Source organism: Hermetia illucens, chromosome 4 (assembly GCF_905115235.1).
Source record: "Hermetia illucens chromosome 4, iHerIll2.2.curated.20191125, whole genome shotgun sequence".
NCBI lineage: Eukaryota > Metazoa > Arthropoda > Insecta > Diptera > Stratiomyidae > Hermetia > Hermetia illucens.
The window spans coordinates 97,573,281-97,595,923 of NC_051852.1; the positions used below are offsets into that span (position 1 = coordinate 97,573,281).

At 40.0% G+C, this 22,643-nt stretch overlaps 1 protein-coding gene across 2 annotated transcripts in view; it reads left to right on the plus strand.

Annotated features, from left to right (window-relative positions):
• LOC119655445 (putative fatty acyl-CoA reductase CG8303) overlaps positions 1 to 22,643 on the plus strand; it is a 118,254-nt gene that overhangs the window by 19,848 nt on the left and 75,763 nt on the right. Inside the window, exon 1 of one of the 2 annotated variants that reach the window (XM_038061339.1) lies at positions 3,556 to 4,125. The exons of the other annotated variant lie outside the window; for it this stretch is intronic. The gene's annotated coding sequence lies outside the window, so the exon portion shown is untranslated. Of the gene's footprint in view, positions 1 to 3,555; positions 4,126 to 22,643 lie in introns of those variants that run through there. 2 annotated transcript variants of the gene reach the window in all.

Here is a 22,643-nt window from a genome sequence, read left to right on the forward strand (position 1 = left end):
ACGTTCTTAAGGGAAAGGACATAGGATACTTTTTATCCCGCTCGGCCGCGTTTCCGTGAAGTCCCTATAAAACGTGGTATAACAAAAACGCATCTGACATGGAATAACAAAATGCAATTGACAGCTAAACGTAATTTTGTCTATGGTTAAGTAGAAAATTTGATAATATAAATTTTCTCAGAAATATATAATCATCAGTAATTTGTATTCTCTTTGAATCATTATTAACAATGCCGCGACCAAGACGACCGAATCTTTCCCGACAAAGCCGTAATGCAAGAAGGATACGAAACATTGCGAATTAAGTGACTGAAGAAGCACCAGGAATTGCCCTGAAGAGCGCCGCGTTGGTATGGCTCGACTTCGTGCTTCTCAATGACAAGAGCAAAGCAAGGCAGCTCGTGAAACGGCTCGGTTGGCAATGCGAAATCATCGAGCGAATAACAGAGATCAACAAGTAGATAATTTTCGACGTACAAGAAGAGATTTATTAAGTGCTGATTTGAATCAAGCAGCGTTTCGATATTATCGACGGCAAGTATTCCAAACGATAACCACGGAAATTAACGGCGGAGACCGTCACTGGCAACGATGGTGATCCATCCATCCATCCCAATGATAACGGTCGAACTTTCACAACAAAAGTGAAAAGAATGGATTTCGTTTTTCGTCGATTTGGCATCCATTCCTCCAATACCAACGATGAAATTGCGCGCTATCAAGTTGGTCGTTATGTGAACTGCAATGAAGCGATTTGGCGATTTCCCTATTCACGAACGTCATCCTATTGTTGTGCATTTGACGGTGCATCTGGAGAATGGTCAACGAGTATATTTCACGACTTCGAATGTTGTTCAACGTGCTGAAACACCTCCAGCGATAATATTGACCAGTTTCTTTGCGATCTGCCAAAGCGATCCGTTTGCACGAACTTTGCTTTACTGGGAGGTGCCACGTTATTACACTTGGAATGCTTCATCAAAGAATTTTCAACGACGGAAGCAAGACGATACGGTTCCTGGTTATCCGGATGTGCGTTCTACGGATGCTCTTGGTCATATGTATACAGTTGATCCAAAGAATGATGAATGCTTCTATTTGCGGTTGTTATTGGTAAATATGCGTGGACCAACGTCACTACGTTGATATACCGTGCTGCAAGTGCAGAACTCAATTTACTAGAAAACGATGCCCATTGGGATGCGACTATCGTTGAAGCCATTATTTCTGCATCTTCAAGTCAGATAAGCACATTATTTGCTATCATCATTTCGACATGCTTTCCATCGAACCCATCTAACCTGTGGCATAGATACAAGGATAATGTGCGAGAAGATATTTGACATCAAATACGTGTCAGTTCCAGAAATCCCGATCTTGAGATAAATGAGGAGATACATAACCGGGCTTTACTCTTGATCCAAGACATGTGTTACCTTATGTGCAGTAGTTTATTAGTCAGGTTAGGAATGCCAGCGCCAAATCGCGAAATGAATGACGCATTTAATCGAGAATTGGAACGGGAACGTGAATATGATCACCAGGGATTAGATTTAGTAGTTCAAACGAATGTACCACTGTCGAATCCCGAACAAAAGGAAGTTTATGATACGTTAATGAAGGCAATTGATGATGGAAATGGTGGGGTATATTTCCTGAATGCCCCTGGTGGAACTGGCAAGACATTCCTCATATCAATAGTTTTAGCGACTGTTCATGCGAGATCCAACATTGCGCTTGCGGTTGCTTCTCCTGGAATAGCAGCCATATTGTTATAATAGAAGGATGCCGTATCGTTCATTCAGCATTAAAATTGCCGTTAAATCTTCAAACTATTGAAGAACCAAAATGTATAATAATATTTCAAAAAACTCCGCAATGGCCAAAGTTTTATCAGCATCGAAAATCATCACCTAGGACGAATGCACAATGGTGCAAAAACGTGCATTAGAAGCACTTAACCGAACATTGAAAGATCTACGCAATGACTCGAGATGTTTTGAAGGCGCAATGATTTTACTATCTGGCGATTTCCACCAAACACTGCCAGTAATTCCAAGATCAACGACTGCCGACGAAATAAACGCTTGCCTCAAATCATCGAATCAATGGCGCTATGTGAAGAAACTTCAACTGACAACAAACATGACAGTTGCATTGCTTAATGATACATCTCCTGAAGATTTCTCTGAGCAATTGCTGATTATCGGTAATGGTTGAGTACCTGTCGACGAATCGAGCGGATTGACTTTATTTCCTTAGAATTTCTGTAACTTTGTCTCATCGAAAGACGAACTTATTAACAAAGTATTCCCAAACATCATTACTAACTACAAAAATAATGAATCGTTGAGTTAGCGAGCAATTTTAGTGGCTAAGAATAAAGATGTAGATGACCTTAACTACATATTTCAGAATGATATCATTGGAACAATGCATTCATTCAAATCCATTGGCTGTGTAACAAATAAAGATGAAGCCACCAACTCCAATTGAATCTTTAAACTCCTTGGATGTGCTTGGCTTGCCATCGCACAATTTACGTCTAAAGGTTGGCTCCGTAGTAATCATGCTTCGAAACATAAACCCACCTAAACTTTGCAATGGTACACGTTTATTGGTAAGTAAATTGATGAACAATGTGATTTACGCGACGATACTCAAAGGAAAATTCGAAGGTGAGGAAGTCCTCATTCTGAGGATCCCGATGATCCCAACCGATATGCCGTTTGAGTTTAAAAGACTTCAATTTCTGATCCGTCTTGCATTCGCCTTGACCATTAACAAATCACAAGGTAAATCCTTGAAAGTTTGTGGTCTGAATCTGGAAAATCAATGTTTTTCACATGGTCAATTATATGCGGCATCTTCATGGATCGGAAGACCATCTGCGTTGTTTGTTCTTGCGCCTGATTATAAAACAAAAAATGTCGTGTATCACAAGGTGCTTAATTAAAGAGTGCAACCTATTAAAAAATCATTGAAATACTTGATAAATAAAAAAATTAACTTAATAAAATCAAAAATCTGCTTACTTTTTGCCTCTAAGGCGGAGCAAAGTTCGCAGGGTCAGCTAGTTATATATAAAACGACATCCATCCTCGCCCTTATGAAACACACATGAGCGAAATTCAATGGGGTTTACTATCTCCGGTACTTTAAAGTTCTCATGACATTCACAAATGTCGGCAATTTAATGTTATCATAAAACTATTTGCAGCCAATTTTGAAGGTCCTTGACTTAAATGTGAAATAAGTACTAAATCTAATTTAATAAGAAATCCAATGAGCAGCTACTCCGACCTTATATGCACTTGATCCAGCGATTATGGTCATTCTGGATATCAATAGATCTCCCGAGGTAACAATAGATACCTTCATATCTACACTTTGAATCTTAAGGTTAAATCGCCAATCTTTATTACTCTCCCGCTCTTCAGCAGACAGGTGCTCGTCATTGATCGACGATCCACCGCGGCATTCCGCCGTGTGCCCAGGTAAGAAAAATTTTGAAGAATGGACGTGGGGGATTGTTATGTTATTGAATTGTTGTAAAACGCTTCGACTTCGGCTTTTGTCTTGAGTCTCGGCACCAACAAAATCTTTTCTAAGCTTATTTGCTTCGATTCATCGGACTTGTAGGTCATTAAGTTTTCAAGACGAGCCCGAGATTGGTGCACTTTCCGATCGCTCCGTTTTCGATTGATTCTCTATTGTTACTGGGATATAAGACGTCGTTCAGGATAACGACGACGTTACCACTATCATCTTGCAGCGCGGGTTCTTGAGTTGAGTGCGATCCTTACTAAGTGATTCGAATCGTGTAATCTGTGATTGACAAACATGAGACAGTAGATCGTAATCTGTTGCTGAGTATTCCTATCTGCGATCGTTCCCGTTAAAATTAAGTGATAGTGCCAAATTTTTCGTTGAGTTTTTGCCATAGTTTCTTCCTAGTTACTGGAAATTCACTAACACATTAGAGAATTTTTGTGTTCATAAATAGCTTTCAGTGAACATCTTTGTCTCCAGCTGTTAAGATAATATTCCTGCCTAGTCAGTTGCACAAGGACTACACCGCTACAGCCCCGAAGACATCTACTTGGAGTACCCACATAAAAGCAGGTGATGAAATTTGCATAACCTTTCGACAAGTATCAAATGTGTATCTAAGTGCAAGTATCTTTATAATCAAGACACGTGCATTCCACCTAATGACTTTTTAATATGTAATATCGAGGCACGTTATGTAAATGAAGAATGCAAGCTAATATTCGGAAAAACGCGTGTTGGACGATGTATGTATTGCGAACAGGTCGAACTTTCGAACTTCAGCTCCAGACAAAACGCAAAGTTTGGGAAGTGACCAAGATATCGTGTATCTCTCAATCACTAAGATAGTAGGTTGCCTGATTTCCAGCCTCCCAAATGTACACATTGATGGACGCAAAAGTGAAATGAAATTGACTTTCATTATGAATTATTGAGGCTGGCGCTTTTATGCAAAACTGACTTAGACCCAAAAAATACAGGAAAATTGATGCTTTCTTGCCAGATTTGTTAGCTTACATAATAATACAAATTAAGACTTGATGTACGAATACGCTGGAAGACGTGTGCAAGCATCTGTAGAATGTATTTTCCGCTCAGGTGCTTGTAAACAGGAAATACCTGCGGGAACGAAGCCCCCGCGTATTCACATTCCCTAGCGTGACAATTGCTCGGTTTCACGCCTTGCTAATTATGCGTAATCATCTTAAGAATTGCTGGATTTATCTTAATGTGATTGGCAGCTAATTGTTGATCTACACGTCACGCTTTCACGATTCCAATAATCGGCTGGAAAATCGTGACAGTTTACACTAATTTGTTACCTTCAAACTGTTCATCGGTTTATTCACCCATCTATCCAGAATGCTCAGTATGTTTCCAATATGAGCTTTGGTTAGAAAAAACAAAATATGTGTTGAACATGACAGTGCGGTTATCTCTGTGTTTGGATGCATTCGTCCCCTTTAACAGGAAGAGGACCTTTTCGAGTTCTATAGAGGAAGCGTTTTACAAAAACAGATTTGACTATATTATTTTCCGAATTGGAGTGGAGATACCAATGTTTCGCTAACGCCTGCTCTATTGAACTAATGAATGATTATTTCTTTCCGGAACTACAGTTAGACTTTACATTCCGTCTACACGTTATAGGTATCAACCAAAGAATTCTCAAAGTAGTTTCCACACGTGCGTACAATTGTTATTTCTTTATTATTCGTGGACCGTGCAAGTGTCTTGAAATATTTCGGAAAGCTTGAAATACTCGTATCTGATAATACCGTAGTTCCTGTAACTTCTTTTTAGGACACCATAATTCTTTGATTGCTCGATTTTGAGGTGCATTTCCAGTGATAGTATTGCGAGCTCCGCAATGTGTCTATGGAACAAGCGCTTCGTAAATGATCAAACAGTTGAGTTATAACATGTCAAATATACCCTTTGAACCCTTTGAAGTTTTGTCAAAACTACAAAAAATTATAAAATTTCAGATAAACATTCAAAAGCCAAGTCACTTGTTTGGTAAAACCATGAGCTTTTCATATTTTGTCGTAATTGTTCAGTCATGTAATGTATCCTTGAGCTTCCTTCTTCACAAATGAATGTTTAAATGACTGACTATTCAATATTAAAGGCAAATACATATAGTATACCCTCAACATTCGCGAGGGTACCGTTCCAAATTTTGTTTGCGGATATCGAATTCGCGCAGGTCTAGTGTAGAAAAAGGGGTTAGATTCCAACATAAAATAAAATCATCGTCATCAACGGCGCAAAAACTGGTAGGTCTGCTTTAATAAGGAACTCTAGACATCCCGGTTTTGCGCCGAGGTCCACCAATTCGATATCCCTAAAAGCTACCTGGCGTCCTGGCCTATGTCATAGTTCTATCTCAGGCAGGGTCTACCTCATCTTCTTTTTCTACTATAGATATTACCCTTATAGACTTTCTGCGGGGGATCATCTTCATCCATACGGATTAGGTGACCTGCCCACCGCAATCTGTTCAGCCGGATTTTATCCACAACTAGATGGTCATGGTACCGCTCATAGATTTCGTCGTTATGTAGGCTACGGAATCGTCGTGGAGGGGGCCAAAAATTCTTCGGAGGATTCTTCTCTCGAATGAGGCCAAGGGCTCGCAATTTTTCTTGCTAAGAACCCAAGTCTCCGAGGAATACATATGGACTGGCAAGATCATAGTCTTGTACAGTAAGAGCTTTGATCCTATGGTAAGACGTTTCGAGCGAAACAGTTTTTGTAAGCTGAAACAGACTCTGTTGGCTGCCAACAACCGTGCGCGGATTTAATCAGCATAGGTGCTATCGGTTGTGATTTTCGACCCTAGATAGGAGAAATTTTCCACTGTCTCAAAGTTGTAGTCTCTTACCTTCATTGTTTTCGATTGACCAGTGCTTTTCGATGTTGTTGGTTCTTTGTTCTCGGCCGCTGACGTAATGTTAATGCTCTTGCATTTACGTCTGCATCGCGAATCACTTTTTCCAGGGCCAGGTTAAAGAGGACGTGTCATAGGGCATCCCCTTGTCTTAGACCATTGTTGATGTTGAATGGTGTCGAGAGTGATCCTGCTGCTTTTATCTGGCCTTGCACAATGGACAGGATCAGTCTAGTCTGTCTTACTAATTATCCCTCATGGCCATGTACAGTTTTACCATGGTTATGCTGTCATAGGTGTCCTTGAAGTCGCGGAAAAGACGGTGCAACTGATGTCAATATTGCAACAGTTTTTCTATCGTTTGCCGCAGAGAGATAATATGATCTGTTGGTGATTTGCCTGGAGTGAAGCCTCTTTGGTATGTACCAATGATAGCGGAGAATATCTTACAGATGGTACTCAGCAACGTGATTCCTCTATAACTGCTGCACTGCGTGGTATCCCCCTTTTTATGTATGGGACACATGATGCCTCGTTGCTAGTCGTCAGACATTGATTCCCTGTGCCAGACATTCACATTGCGTTTAAACGCACAGCTCCTTTCCATCTATGGTTTGATTTGCTGGGTCATTATTTAGTTTTAACAGATTTTCAACCATCTAAAAATTGGAAGAAATTTCTTTGCTGTTAAGTTTTACGCTTGGATCAATTATTTTTACGAAACTTTAGACTAAATATTCGAGGTAATTCTCCAGTTTCCTCATTAGTAGATCATAATTCTTCTTTCAAAATTGTCTGCAAATCTTCCTCTGAAAAGCATTTTGCATCAGGAGACAACAGTTCCTTTTGTAATTCTTCTTCTGTGTGATGAGTAAACTCTCCTCCTCCTCCTCTCCTAATTGTTGTGCAAGATCTACTAGACTTCTAGAATTTCATTTGAACGAGGAATAGAAATGTGTGTTTAGCTGAAGAAAGCTCAGGAAGAAACTTTTTCCAACAAGGTCGATTGATCAAGGTTGATTGTACAATTTCTTTAGTCGACTCAGCAATATCAACGATGCATTCGTTTAATGAAAATTTTTCCCAACATTGGATGACGTCTAACTCCCGACTATCTCTCAGCTTTTTGGCATCTTTTTCCAAAACAGTCCTGTCTCATCAGCGTTGAAAATCTAATTTCTCTCAAATTTCGAAGTTCTTCGGGAAATCTGGTAGCAGCTCCAAAAACGGCAGAGGCTGAGTTGAATCGCTTTCTAAATTTTTCAAACTAATCTTTTCTTGCAAAAAAAATCCTTGTTGCTAACAGTTCCATGAATGAGGTTGTCCTGTAAGAGGCACATTTTTTTTGGGAAAGGTTTCATTTTAATCGATCTCACCGTGACCCCATACATGCAAAATCGGGGTATGTACTTTTTTCACCAAAGATTGTCTTGTGGGTATCAAATGAAAGGTATCGGTTAGTAGTTTTGACACTTATTGAAAAGGTGGGGAATGCGGGAAGTCGAAAGTGATCATTTCTTGCACGGGCCCATTCTTATAAACTATTCACCCTATAAATATGAAAAAAAATGCTGCCACTATAATTTTTAGTAATTGACTGCAATACCCCCTTAAGTTCATCCTAAAATCACGAAATTTTGCAGCAATGTAGGCTAAAACATAGAGATAATTTGACTCAGATTTCTGACACTCTGTTCCTCTGAAGAGTTTCCTCCTATGTTTCTGATATGTCCTGAATGCATATCCTCCGAAGGCTATGTACGACCACATTATTAATGTTATTTCTATCTGCGAAATGCTTCCTCCGTACGCATTTCAGATATCATAAGAATTCGGATAGTCAAATAGCTTAAGGTTGGATACACAACAAAATAAATAGATACTTGAATTGAATTGTATCTTTCTCTTTTATGGCGCTGCAGCCTGAAGTCTCTTCGGTGCATTAGCCGCGTTCTTCAACTGGCAAAACTGAACAGCGTGGCTCGGATTGTCCACTGACTCTTTCCATATATTCAGAAGTGTGACTTCCACCTTTTCTCTTCTCTAGCTCTTCAAGTACACAAAACTATGGACTTATAATACTTATAGTTGTAATCGTTTAGTGTTGCATTTTGTCTAATTGGGGTGTTCCTCATGGTTTATGTCATGATTTTGGTCTTCTGTTGTTTTATTTTTGGCAAATTTCATTCGCTACTTGGTCAGGCTTCACCAGGGTCTCCTTCGATCGTGCCATCATATTACCAGGACATTTAAATCATTCGTAGGAACCCCGTTCTAGGGATGATTCGTACAGCGTACCATTTAGATTAAGTGGTATCTTTTAGATTATATAATCTAGAAGGTGTCAATTAATGTTGGGGCCAACCCATTGCCTTGCTTTAATCCAGAGTCTATGCCGAAGCATCTTTTTAGCTAGTTTTGCATCTTTACTTGAGTCAAACTTTAAATTCAGACAATATTTTGTACAGTTCGATGTACATTAACATTATATTCCCAAATTTCTCCAGTCTCTGCTTTAATGAGAATATCTTATCAATCGGAGACTTTTCATGTTGGAATCTTCCCTGATATTCGCATACAACTTTTTTAAGAAACATTCGATCCTTTTTTCAATTATTTTTGGCAGAATCTTGCAATATCTCTCTATAATTCTTGAGTTTATGTGGTTTTTCAATGAATGGGGCGAATGATTTGCGCCAATCTTCCGGTATAATTCCAAGCACTCAGGTCTTTTATTAGCCCCCCGACTGTTTGATGGTGTTCTTCCTGCGCCGTTCGCAGACTACTGCGAATCGGAGAACATCCTCCAGTGGCAGAGAATGCGCAGATTCTTCGTTGAAAAAACCCTACCGTCTGAGATTTGAGAGTTCCGGGCAGCTGCACATGAAGTGCAAGGCTGTGCCTTCCTCCTCCGGTTGAAGCTCTACCATGATTTTCATATTCAATGAAAACAAGGACAACAAACATGCCATTCTAGAGGTCCAGGATTTATTTACAAAGATTTTGATCTTCCCCTTACGTTACGTGAATCCTTGCAATTTCATCCTTTAGTAGACTTACTTGGTAGAAGACAGCCGGATACTAAATGCTGGCTTCAGTCCCACCATTGTGGATCCAGCCGTTGGCGAGCCAGTCTGTCAATTTTTTCATTATGAATGATGTTCGAGTGCGCTTGTATATCTGGGATGTGCCATTCACTCAGCTAAGTTTCAGCATCAACTGGTGGCAACTCCACCTACCACTTGGCTTGAAATTTCATGGATTTCTATTTTCGTGATAACAGTAGTGTATAATTTCTCAAAGACAAATCTGAGAACCATATGAGCTGCAGGCATCAGAGCCAACTGTTTTTTACCAATTTCAAACAGACCAATCAAAATGGGCTTTAGTATGGATGTATACATCGAATGAATTCCTGAAATTATGCCTATAAAAGTTATTATTCAATCTGAATAGCGCGTCAGATTTTGTCTGTCTCGTTTGGCTCTTGTCGATCACTCCTGATATTGTTTATATACCGCGTTTTACTCGTCGGTTATTTACTGGATCTACCTTCTATCTTCTTCAAATCACTAATTCCCTTTCCGGGGCATGAGCATACGTCTTGCATACTATATGCAGTTCACTTCTCAACGAGGACATGATCAATCTGGCTGAAATTCGTCCTGTCTGGTAAGGCGCATATTCCTGTGTGGATCCTGCGATGAGGGAAACAGGTCGATGACATTGCCATGTTTCTCTCCATTCTCGCTAGTTATATCATGGAGGTCATAACTCCTAGCAATTCTACGGTGGACCAACCCTTTTCGATTTTTACGTTGAAGTCACCGAATGAATCAAGGTGATTACAAAACTCATCTTTTAGTGAGTTGTCTTTGTCTTCCGTTGGAGCATATAGTTCATTAATTTTTTCATTTGTTGATGTTGCAGGCGAAATTCGATAAAAGCTAAGCCGCATTATTACATTGCTAACTCTTTTTCATTATTCAGTATATTCGATTAGGAATTCTTCTGTCAAGTATTGAACGTGGGAGTTCCGTCCCCACGTACTCGAGGAGGGCGACCCGAGTTTGCAAGGGACTCATCTGAAGTGGCTCTGCCACGAGGCCTCACTGGAGGTTATCTGGTACCATGGGAACTGGGATGGCCCTCTGAGAGCATATGCTCCTGGAGAATTCCTGAAGGATGTGTTCTCGGCCCGGTTATTTGCGGTTGGCCCCCTAGTGGGAGTTTGATGGTGGTTGTAGTTATGCCTACATCGCGGGCAGAGCTCCTCGGAGCTCAAGCGTGAAGTTGCGCTGTACAACTCGGGTGCCGTACTCCTTAGTTGTGGGAGAGGTGTTAGATAGGCCTCGCATCCACTGGTATGAATGCTGAGCCTGCACTCAGTATAAACCAGGACCGCTGTGCTTGCATGGCGGGGTTCTGATTGTGGTCACAAAATCAATCCGCGTCCGAAGAGGACCGTGGGATTATGCCTTCACGACAAGTACTTACGTTAAACCTCCCCAGGACTTTCATGTATTGAACGTGACCTGCCAACTTAAGCTTTCGAACCTAGTTAAAGGTAAAGACTACTGCTCCTTATGCTTACATAACTCGTCATAAGTCTATCACTCGATCTGAATAATAGTTCCATGTTAGTAGTATTGGCACCAGCCCATCAACTTGTTTTAATTTGGCATTTTGGAATAAATTTTCCACATATCGAAAGTCTAAACTTATAGGCTATAGATAGAAGACTTATAGGCTCTAGGTTGTTATTTTTGTTCGATGCTACGGTAACGATGGCTGAGGTGGAGAGACTGTGAGTTTTGATTGTTTTGAACCATAAAGGCAGAGCAATCTTAAACACCAGAAAAGTGGATAAAGTTGAGCATGCAGGCCTGTCAGCAGATAGAGGTAGCTTCAGTGAAATATCCCGTCAACACACAACTGCACCTCCATGCCAGATTCGGAAGTATGGGGACCCATTTGAACCCTTTAGCTCCCCTAACGTTATGCAACATCTGACTAACAGATTAACAGCCAATACCAAAAGAAAATAAGGCAACTATTATGTCTATCATAAAATTTCTCAACAAAGGCGGATTTCATTTCATATTCTTGTTTTGCACAGTTTCTTCAATTCTCGCATCGTCGGCCATCCTGGGATATAAAGATCCATTGCATGGTATAACCCAAAATGAAGTTGTCGCCCTTGCATAATGTGTGACTTATCTAATGTCACTTCCCCACTTTGTCAATAAGTCCATGGGTATCTGGCCGGTAGCCCGACCAAATTCTTCATTGGTTTTTGTCTTTGAATAGAATACTTCGATGGCATGACACAGGCATAAATGTGTCGAGCGACACCATGTTCGGTTCCGTCGTCAGAAGAGACGACACTTCATAATCTTCGTATATCCACTAAATTTCATTCTAATAGATGTAGTCGTTTCCGACAAAACTGTTTGTGACAGATGCAGGATTAACTACTCTTCTTTGCAGAAGCAATGTATTAACAATGGGAGACGTCGTCGTCCTAAAGACTGTGTTTCGAAAGCCTCAGAATTCAACTGCTCTTGCCTGAAAGCCATTCTTGATGGTATGGAGTGGCTCCTTTGTTTCGAAGGTACAAACCACCTACAAGCAGTCCCTAATAAGAAGAAGGGACATTCCTGGTACAAAATGGACACCAAATTCAAGTTTTGCGCCGAAAGAGAATGTCTAGTCTACATCACTGAAATGTTCTTACTAATAATGGTGGAAGTACTATACTATACACATCCCACAAGCCAAATTTTGCGTTATTGCAAGTCCATTTGGCTGAGGATGTGTCCGGATGGATTAGTGATTAGAGCGCTAGAGAGTTGAAGGTTATCATTCAAATGGGAACAATGGAATTTGTACCGTGACTAGATATCGAATAGCAACCGACTCAGCTGTGAATGAGTACCTGAACCAAATTAGGGTCATAAACACAGACGAGCGCACTGATAACCACATTGCCTCCTACAGGGTACTGTGGTCCTGTACTGTATCGTTACGGTCTGGAATGAAGTACCTTAACCCGCTTCAAGGCCCTAACCCAATTGAATTGTCGCACCATAGATTATTATTATCTTTTGCGCATCTGCACAATGGATCTGTTTTGGGCTAAATGTTCTTGCGCCATTTAAGGACTCCAAAGAAAATAAAACGGAAAAAGGTGAAATAAAGATCCGATTTTATGCCTTTTCTGTTGGCACTAAAAAAAGTCCACAAAAAAATCTAAATTCATTGGATTTTCCAAATATGAGCACTAGCGAAAAAAACTAACATGCAACTGGACCATTATTATTCTGACTTTTAAAATACCGAAAACCACACGAAAGGTAATGTGAAAATTATGACCTGCAACAGTTCTGTTATCAAGTTTTATCTTCTAATACCGGCCATCACACGAAAAAGTATTGAGTACCAGTATCAGGAGATATTTTTTTGGTCACTGAGTTTGCGAAATGTTATTGGTAGTGCTTCTTACATAATTCTTTTACATAAAACACACAAAGAAATCAAGCCTTTATTGATTACACCACTTTTCACAAATCATCTTGTCGCCTTTATTTAGTTTCTAATCCAATCTAACAGGCGACCAATCTTTTCGCGGACAAAATTATAACTAATCTTATTTGATGACAAGCTTTTCCGATTCTTCGAAATTCGTTTTGGATTAATTTAAATTTATTACTCTTACTACAAACTTACGAGCTTGCTCAGGTATCTTTCGGAATGATTCTAATTCCCGTACATAAAGATATGTCCACAACAGATGACATTTCTCCATGAATATCATAAATGAAAATGAGGTAACTAAATCAAATGCAAACCAAGCGGTTCTTGAATGTGTTTTTGTTGCCAAGGAAAGGTCCATAAAATTGCGCTACTCCCTTTCTCCTACCGGAGATGGATTTGCTAACTTTGTAAAAAAGGTTTGCGAGTATGTTTAGGCTATGATTAAAAAAAAAAGATTCAGACAGTCAATAACTCCTTCATATCTTTCTTCGGAATGCTAAAAGCAAGAAACTCAATGGACGCGTGCAGACGAACTTCCCTTTTACGTCATAAGCAACTCAGGTGAGTTTATTTTCATATGCCCTTGCTTAGGGGCAATAATTCCCCGACTGAATGGATACCAAGGCTAGAACCACATATCGTTATGCTAATTTAATGCAAATCAATCAATCTTGAGGAGAGATTGGGTAAGAATGTCGGCAAAAAAGGTGATACGTGTCAAGAACCAATCCCAACCGCATGATATTGTTTTCATTCGACTTTTCACGAGATGTAGATAAAAATTTCATTTTCGATTCAAATTCTGTATATAAAAAAAATGTAGGCCTGGAATGTGGGGACGTCTACACGTGGACGCTCTTTTTCGGACTTTTCTATAAATTCCATTAAAGGTCTATGACATTGATTGGTTTGCTAAAAATGAACTGAGATACAGATACATGGGTGCATACATACCCTGGTTCTTATGTACATGCTAGGTACTTTCAGCGTGAACATATTGTGTGAAAATTTGCATTTAAAGTTTGGACCAGCGTTGTGTCCACATACATATATCTACAATATAATATATCTATGGGAGAAGGGTAATGAATTCATATCCGACATACGAGGGGTCTCCTTTAAAATGTGTCTTCATTTTATTATGAAATCGATTGGTTGATGCTGATTAAAAAAATAACGCCTATATTATTGGGTTTGTGCAAAAGCTTGTTCAACCTTTTTTTTTAAAGTATAACTTAAAAAAATCTTTCTTTCTTTTTCACGTCGACCATTACATATTGCCAAATGTCTGATAGCAATAAAATCCCCTTTTTGTAAAATTTAAATTCCTTGTGTGAGAAGAAACTCGTAGGCCCGGTTTTTAGAGGGTCTGCGTTAAATGAAATGATCATTTCAAATGATTTCCTAAGGATAATTAAAAATATAAATAATATTTAAAGTGGTTTAATCAGTGGGTTAAGTAACAAACGAAAATCTGAAGGGCAAGGCAAGGGCAGTTCAGTCTTTAGAAATTCTAAAAAATGTATAGTATATGTCAGTGCCATAAATAATAATGCAGTTATGATTAAAATAATATAATTACCTGAATTTTTTATGTAAAAATCAATGAAAAGAAAACGTGGTTTTCTCATATAAATTGAAAATAAACCGAGAATCTACTATATTTAATCCCTCGCAACAAATTGTGAAAATTTGGAAGATACAGGGCGCCTAGTTTAAAAGAAAAATTTTAATTCATCCAAAAGGAAATTTTTTATTTTCAAATGAAAAAAATATTTTTTTTTATATATTTCAAAAAATGAAAAAGATAGCGTCAAAATACTTGGTGTAAAAGTCTGGCCTTTTAAGTTTTTCACTATCATCTTTATATTAAGGTTTTGTGTGAAACAAAACTTTATTAAAATCGATGTCCGTCTGTTCGTCTGTCACACCCGATTTACTCGGAAATGGCTGAACTGAAAAGGGGGTGCACATTTTTTTCATAGAATATGATCGTGTGGGGTATCAAATGCAAGGGCCCGATTAGTACTTTCCGAAACTGATCTTATTTCTAATATTGGGTGAAACGTAGAGGAAATAGGGCTCAAAATGTACGCTCCAAAAACTTAAACTGGTGTCGTTGACAGGACCTATCCAACCGAAAAATCTGGGAAAAAAATCACAGTAGCATTTCAGGTAAATTTATTGTACCCTAAGACATGTATGACGTCATCATCATCATTAGTGAACTTATATGAACGGCAGAGTCCATGGAACGTTTTGGTTTTCGTTTTTTGGCTTTTTTTAGTTAGTTAATATGTGTCAATTACTCGTGGGACACATGCGTATATACATACTACACATGTCCACATGTGGGGAATTCAATATTGAACTTCACCTCCAAAATAAGTATACCCCTCTTAGGAGAAAAAATAAAAGAGAAGCGTTAAAAAATTGCAGCGGTCTAAGGGGTGATGTTTATCATTGTAAGGCTTCATTCGTCAACCCAATTCCAGGAGGGGAAGAGGGTGAGAATTGTATGTATCAGGGAGGGGAAAGCCTTTTCTTTGGCCCAAATCACGGCTTACGGCTGTTGCTCCATCTAAGTTACAGCGTATCAAAAAGAGACTATTTGTGTATCATTAATATGCTTGGTGGGGGTGGTGGTATTGCGGGTGCGTCCTGATGGAAAAATTGTTAACGGAAATTCAGTTCACAGAACCTAGTTGCAGTCAACTTACAATACCAGGTCAATGGCAAGAGAAAAACCTCAAAGTTACCCCTGCTTACTTACCCTATAATTTTTTGTGTCCCACCGTCGCAAGAATTAAGGAATACAAATCCTAAGGGAGGGAAGCTGTTTGATTTTATCATTTCAGTTAGGCTGACCGTGGACGTAAGGTGCACCACTACGTTTGTGGGGTTAAGAAAGTGAAGTAATTGACCTAATGATCTACGCTCCAGTTAGAGTTGATTAGAGAATGGTGAGTGCTAGATGTCTCATCCTCAAATCACCGTTACTTAAAATTTAGTCAGACTGCTGCAGGTGACCAATCTGTAATACAAAGACGGAATCCTAGGAAAACGGGTTGGACAAAGTTCTATGAACTTCTTGGCAACAAAGGGCATAGTTGACTAAGGACTCCTTTGATAGAGGATGAATTGGAAACTCTGAATAGCATATTTTCAAAGTCCTTGGAAGAGGCTTGTCCTATTTCCTGAGACCAAAGCCATTACACGGTTTCATGGCCGAACCGAGCACTCTTAAGACTCTGGAAATGAATCAGACGACTTTTGAATCATGCTTGCAAAAGCAATAAGAATGAAGACTGATTAAACTTCCGGAACTCACAGCGCGAATATAAGAGGCTCGTAAAACGTTCGAAACTCCTTTAGAACATACTATGAAAAACTAGAAGGTGAAAGGGAGAGTTCCAGACTGTGTAGTGTTCTTAACAAGTATGAGTCAAGTTGCACTATTTTAAAAAAACGAGATGGAACTCTCGCGAACTCCAGAATTGAGTTTATCCAGACTTTCTTAGAAGTACACCATCCGGGTGAAAAAGTCTCAGAAGTGGGAGGGGAAAGATTTGGCTTTTTCTACAAACCCGTCAAAACAAAAGTATTGGAAGGGGAATTGGAACGCTGCGAGAGCGGTTGTTGCTAATGAAAACTGGAGAGCTGCTATTATATATTATCCTTTCAATACTCCAAAGGACCTGGCATAGGTGGCATCTATCCAGCCATGGTAAAGGAGGACATTGAGCCCTTAGAGCAGCTTCAAAGAAATATATTCCGGGGATGTCTTGCTTTGGACTACGTGCCTACCTCTTGGTTAAGGTAGTCTTCAGACTTAAGCCTGGGAAAGATGACTATTCAAATCTGAAGAACTTCAGACAAACCAGCTTAACGCTGAAATGTCTGGAGAGACTGGTTAAACGCCATATTCGTGAAAAGACGTAAGGTCGCACCCACACATGAAAAACAAACGCGTACCAGCGTGGAAAGTCTTGTGAGCCTGCTCTTCACTTTTTGATTAAAAAGATAGAGTACGCAACTCTGAAAGATGAGTACGCGATTGGGATGTTTGTTTACGTTGAAGGGGTGTTTGAATGTGCGTCTTTCCGAAAGCTCTAAGACACAGTGAGAGAGCATGCTGTCGGTGAAACTTCAATGATGGATTATGGTTGACGCTGCTATGCTAGTTGTTGGTCGAGATCTCGGAACGCGCCGTTGATTTGATTGACAATAGAGGCCTCAGGCATGAACTTTCAGTAAATCCAAATAAAACCACAATGGTTTCATTTACAAAAAGGAGGAAATTGAATGATTTTTGCTTTCCATAGATGATGGGTATAACCCTTCAAATCTCCAAAGGAGTGAAATATCCGGGAGTTATTCCGGACAAGAAGCTTCTTTGGAACAAACATGTTGAGGTAAAGATGAAGCGTGCTCTCACAGTTTATGGGTTGTCGAACCGGATCTCTGCTCGACATGAGGACTTAGACCTCACGTATTAGTGGGGATATACATTGCTGTCATAGAACCGATGTCTGCCTAAGCAACCCACCATATGGTTAAAGCGAAACAAAACAATTTTCGTTGTAAACTAGACGCACTGCAAAGAACTGTGTGTCTGGGTGCCGCCATGAGCACGACATCTGGGTGAGTGACGACCGGATAAAGGGCAGGCGTATCACGATCTGTAGCAATAGTCAAGCTGCATTCTTTTTTACGTTACCCCCTTTTTCCTTAAAGCCTCACGTTAGAATTATCCTACAATTACCTCTAGTACCTGTGTTTGCTTTTCTTTACTGTCTTCCTCCTACACTGCTAAATCCTGTTCGCTTTCTAGCGTAGTATTTTCGGACCAGTAATGCCCTCGTGGTATGAGTAGATAGGGTGTTTATGTTTGTCACCTATTTATTCCTTCATTGAAGCATCCGATAAACAGGCCTCAGTGGTCGTGTTTCAAAGATCTAGTCAGCGCTAGATATTCCCAGAGCCCACATCCAACCCATTCAATTGCCCATTCCGGGTATTTTATTTAATCACTTCACCAGTAAACTGATTATGACTACGTGTGTCGCGCCATACACCTTTCCAGTGGTTTTTATCGCAGAATCATTCAGTTCCTGTGTAGGTTTTCTTTGATTGTGGGCTCGCTCTAATTTCTATCCTCCATTATCGTCTCGTGTGTATAACATTTCACAGTTTACTCATCTCCTGAAATATTCCCAAGTTGACTTTGCATTTCCGACAGTTTAGGAGCCAGCCTAATAACATTGGATTGAAATACTCGGTTCATTTGCAGAGAGCGCTGCTTCCTTACTACCGCGGTGCGTCTCAGTTATGGTGACGTCCTGTGGGATGTTGTAAGTTTATTTGCCTCCATTGTCTTTCGACAGGATTCTTTATAAGCTCGTATCACGATTTTAATTTATCTATGTGCTTTATATCTATGCCCTCACAGGCAGTACTAACTATGCCGCTCATCTCTCTTAGGTGCTCCACCGTCTTTCTTACTTTTGTCTTTAAGGAGTAGGTTTGGATTCTTATCTATTCATTCAATAGTAAGCAGTGATAACTGTACACGTGCATAGGAACATTTTTCAATCATTAGAAATATCAGAATTTATAATATTACTGCTAAAATAAATACAATAAAGATACACAGAATGAGCTTCACAGCCTAAGTATGAACGTATCTATGGCAATGTTTGCTTAAAATGTTAGCTGCGGTCACTGCCATACCACCAGAAACTACTATTTGGATTATCAAAAGATTGACCGAATGGTGTCCAAAGTCATTGGAAGGAAAACACCAAATATTGGTTACACTTTATGTTGATCTTGACATCGAAAAAGTTGAGCAGATTTATGTTTTTTTTCATAGTGTCTCAGATACTTTTGAGAAATTGTTTTGTTTTCTGTAGCGTGAAGTAAAGTGAATGTACATAATTTGATGTTAAAATATATAAGATACTAGTAACAAGGTTAGCAGATTAGCAGACCAAAAAACGAGTGAGGCTTTATATTAAAGCAATGATCGATTTTAGCCAGGAAGCAAGAAAGTTAATTTTCACGGGACATGCTTTCTTCAATACTTCGATTCCACAGCATATTTCGCAATGGATCCATATGTTCACGAATGCTCTCACTTTTTAGGGCGAACTCGCCAATTTAATAATAAGTTAGAATATCTATATTCAGACTATTAGATATTTTGCAGACACAAGCGTTATTAATCGTGATTCTCGGTGTCAAGCATTTCGATGAATATTTTGTTTTCTTGGTATGGAACGCCTTGCAGTCATTTCGACCTTTGGACATATTGTTCCTAATTTGCCCTGGTTAAACTGGTTGCAAATATTTACTAGAGTGTACTTTAGTCTGATCTAAACTGGTTTTCCCGACTGGGGTTGTTTGGGATTTTCGAAGAATCATCGCTAGGTTTGGAAGAGCAGTTCGTTCATTACCCTTTGATGTAAACTGAGAGAATGGAAATTTACGGGTTGACGTCAGCTTTTTGTGCTCGCGTGCTATGCGGTTGTTAGCGTCAAAATTTTGGGTTATTTGAATAGAAATATGAGGGAAAATAGTAATATTTATTTATTTATTTATTTATTTAATTTAACGGACAACAAACAACCAGAGTAAATTCCAATTAATTATTGTCCTCAGCAGGAGGAGAAAGCAAAAAACTTATCCTACGTTTAAAACTACTTAAAATAGGGAAGTTAAAAGGACCAAGCTGTTCTGCGTTATAATTTCGGCAAAGGGGGAATGAAAGTAGACTTCGAGCTCTGTGAAGGGCACGTTGGAAGTGTCTGCGCTACGTGTGTTATAAGACGCAGGACGGCAGGTGATCTCGTCAGCGACGGAGCAGTCCATCAGACCCGAGGAAAGTGTGCATAGATCCAGATAGGATCTACGCTGTTGTAGTAAGAGAAGGTTCAGAAAGCGGAGGCAGGAGGAATAGTCCACACCAGGCAAGCTTTTCTTTAAGAAGAGGGAACGGGTGAATTTACGTTGCACATTTTCAAGGGCAAGACATTCACAGTTACGGGAGGGTGACCAGATCACGGAGCAATACTCGAGGGCATTCCTCACGAGGGAAATGAAAAGGGCTAAGGAGGGTTGGATGGAGTCAAAATCAGAGAAGGAGCGCAGTATAAAGCCTGACAATCTTGCTGCTCGATTGATGACATGGAGGCAATGGATGTCAAAGCGGAGCTTATTGTCGAAAGTGCCTCCGAGGTCTTGAGCGGAATTTAAGCAAGATAAGGATTGTCCGTTAAGGGAGTAGGAGAAAGAAGTGGGTGAGGATTTTAGGGAGTAGCACATAGAGAGACACTTTCTGACGTTTAGCGCTAAACCATTAGTCGAGCACAAACAGCTTAAGGTCGTCTGCACAGAGCAAACAGGGACAAGTAAGGAGGGGAGGAAGGTGGTTAATAAAAAATAAAAATAACAAAGGACCCAGAATGGATCCCTGTGGGACGCCAGAAGAGAGGGAGATGGAGCGGGAAGTACAGCCGTCAAAAGAGACGCGGCAGGATCGGTTGGAATGGTAAGAGGCAAGCCATAAAGCAAGTGGTATGGGAACGTTTAGGGACGAGAGTTTGGATAGAAGTATCTTGTGATTTACAGTGTCGAAGGCTTTAGCGAATTCAGTGTAAATGGTATGCATTTCTTGCTGTGAATTTAGACATTTGGCGACAAAGGTGGCAAAGTCAAGCAGGTTGGAGGTAGTGGACCTACGTTTAACGAAGCCGTGTTCCTCTTTCACTATGTGTTGGCCAAAGTGGGCCGACAACCACTCGCTGACATATCATTCCAGGATTTTGGAACAGGAGGAGAGAAGGGAAATGGGACGGTAATTCTCGGTAAGCGAACGATCGCCACTTTTGTGAATGGGGATGATGAGAGCCTCTTTCCACAAGTCGGGAAAATGATTCTCTTCGAGGCTTTTGTTGAAAATAAGGGATAGGGGAAGGGAGATGGACTTACCAGTTTTGAGCAAAAAGAGGTTTGGAAGACCATCGTAGCCAGGTCCGACATTGGCATCAAGTTTGCCAATGAGGTATTCGACAAGGATAGGGGTAAGAAGAGGAATAGTAGGCGATGCGGGGCAGACTACATCCACTATCGGGAGGGATTCGGAGGAAGGAGGGGGAACATAGACTGGCGAAAAGTAGCGGCAGAGTAAATCACTCAACATCAATTGGTATCCTGAGTTTGCCAAAAATTTCTATCGGGATTTGGAATAATCTCCGGGAACTACTTTTGGAGCTGCGTAACGTAAATTCAATTCATCCATTTGGCGTGTTGATTCCTTGTTTCCAACGTTTGATTTTCTTTTCACACTCACATCATCAACAAGAGCGTAACAAACAATCTGGTATAGCCCACTAATTCGATATCCACAACAGCTGCCTGGCGTTAGTATAGGCCAGCAATTGAGTAGGTCTCTAGAGGATAGTGACCCTGCCGTTAACCTTACCGGATTATGTAGCATCCCCTTGTCTTGTACTGTTGTAGAGAGTGAAAGGTTTCATCTGGCCTCAAACATTGGTCAGGGCTGTTAATTTGCGTGGCGCCTCTTTGGTATGGGTCGATGCAGTCCTGGAGACTATACAGCACAGCAGAGAATTTCTTAGAGGGTAATATCTCTATAATTGTCGCATTTCATGATATTTAATTATTAAGGTTTTGTGTGTGAAACAAAACCTTATTAGAATCGATTCATAACATACATGCGAATGGAGGGTGTAGATTTTTTTCGCCGAATGTGCTCATTTGAGATGTCAAACATTCATTAGTGCAACGGCCGAAAATGTGTGCCCTTAAAATGATTTCGTTCTCATAACTTATCCAACCGAAAAATCTGAAAAAAAAATCACAATGACGCATCTGTAAAAAATTCAGGCCTAAAAATACATCCCATTTCGATAACTAATAATAATAATCGTTGGTGCAACAATCCAATTGAATCAGGGCCTTGAAGTGTGTCAGAGCACTTCGTTCAAGACCATAACGGTACACTACAGGATTACAGTACTCTATAGGAGACAATGTGGTCAGCATTGCGTTCGCCCGAGATTATTACCCTGATTTGACTCAGGTACTCATTCACAGCTGAGTCGACTGGTATCCGACGTCAAATCACGATACAAATTCCACTACCACCAGGGAAATTTGAACCGCGAATTTCCGTATGGCAGCCTTGCACTCTAACCGCTTAGCTATCCGGACACACATTTCTATAACTGCTCAAATAAAGCTAATAATAGCATATTACCATAATTTAGAAAATTAAAAAATTAAATGTATGAATGGAAAAATGCACACAGAAAGTTTCTCACACAATGCAAACGCAAACACTGAAGCATCCAGCTTCCGGTATTCCGCCTTGTTTACGTATATGGCAGATAATGAATCGTTGTCAGTTGACCTACGATTTTTAAGACAATGAACTGCGCTAACATTTCCTCAAAGTCTAGGGGTTTCATCATTTTTTTCTCGTTTTCTATTGGGGGAACCACATGTTCAGAAATCAAATTTTCCACTTTATATAGGCAGGACGAACATTGATGTCTATACGAGGTTGGCTTAGTTGCTCCCTATATTTCCCGATTTCACTGACCTCGACTGAGTTCGTGATTAGGCTCTGCTTTTG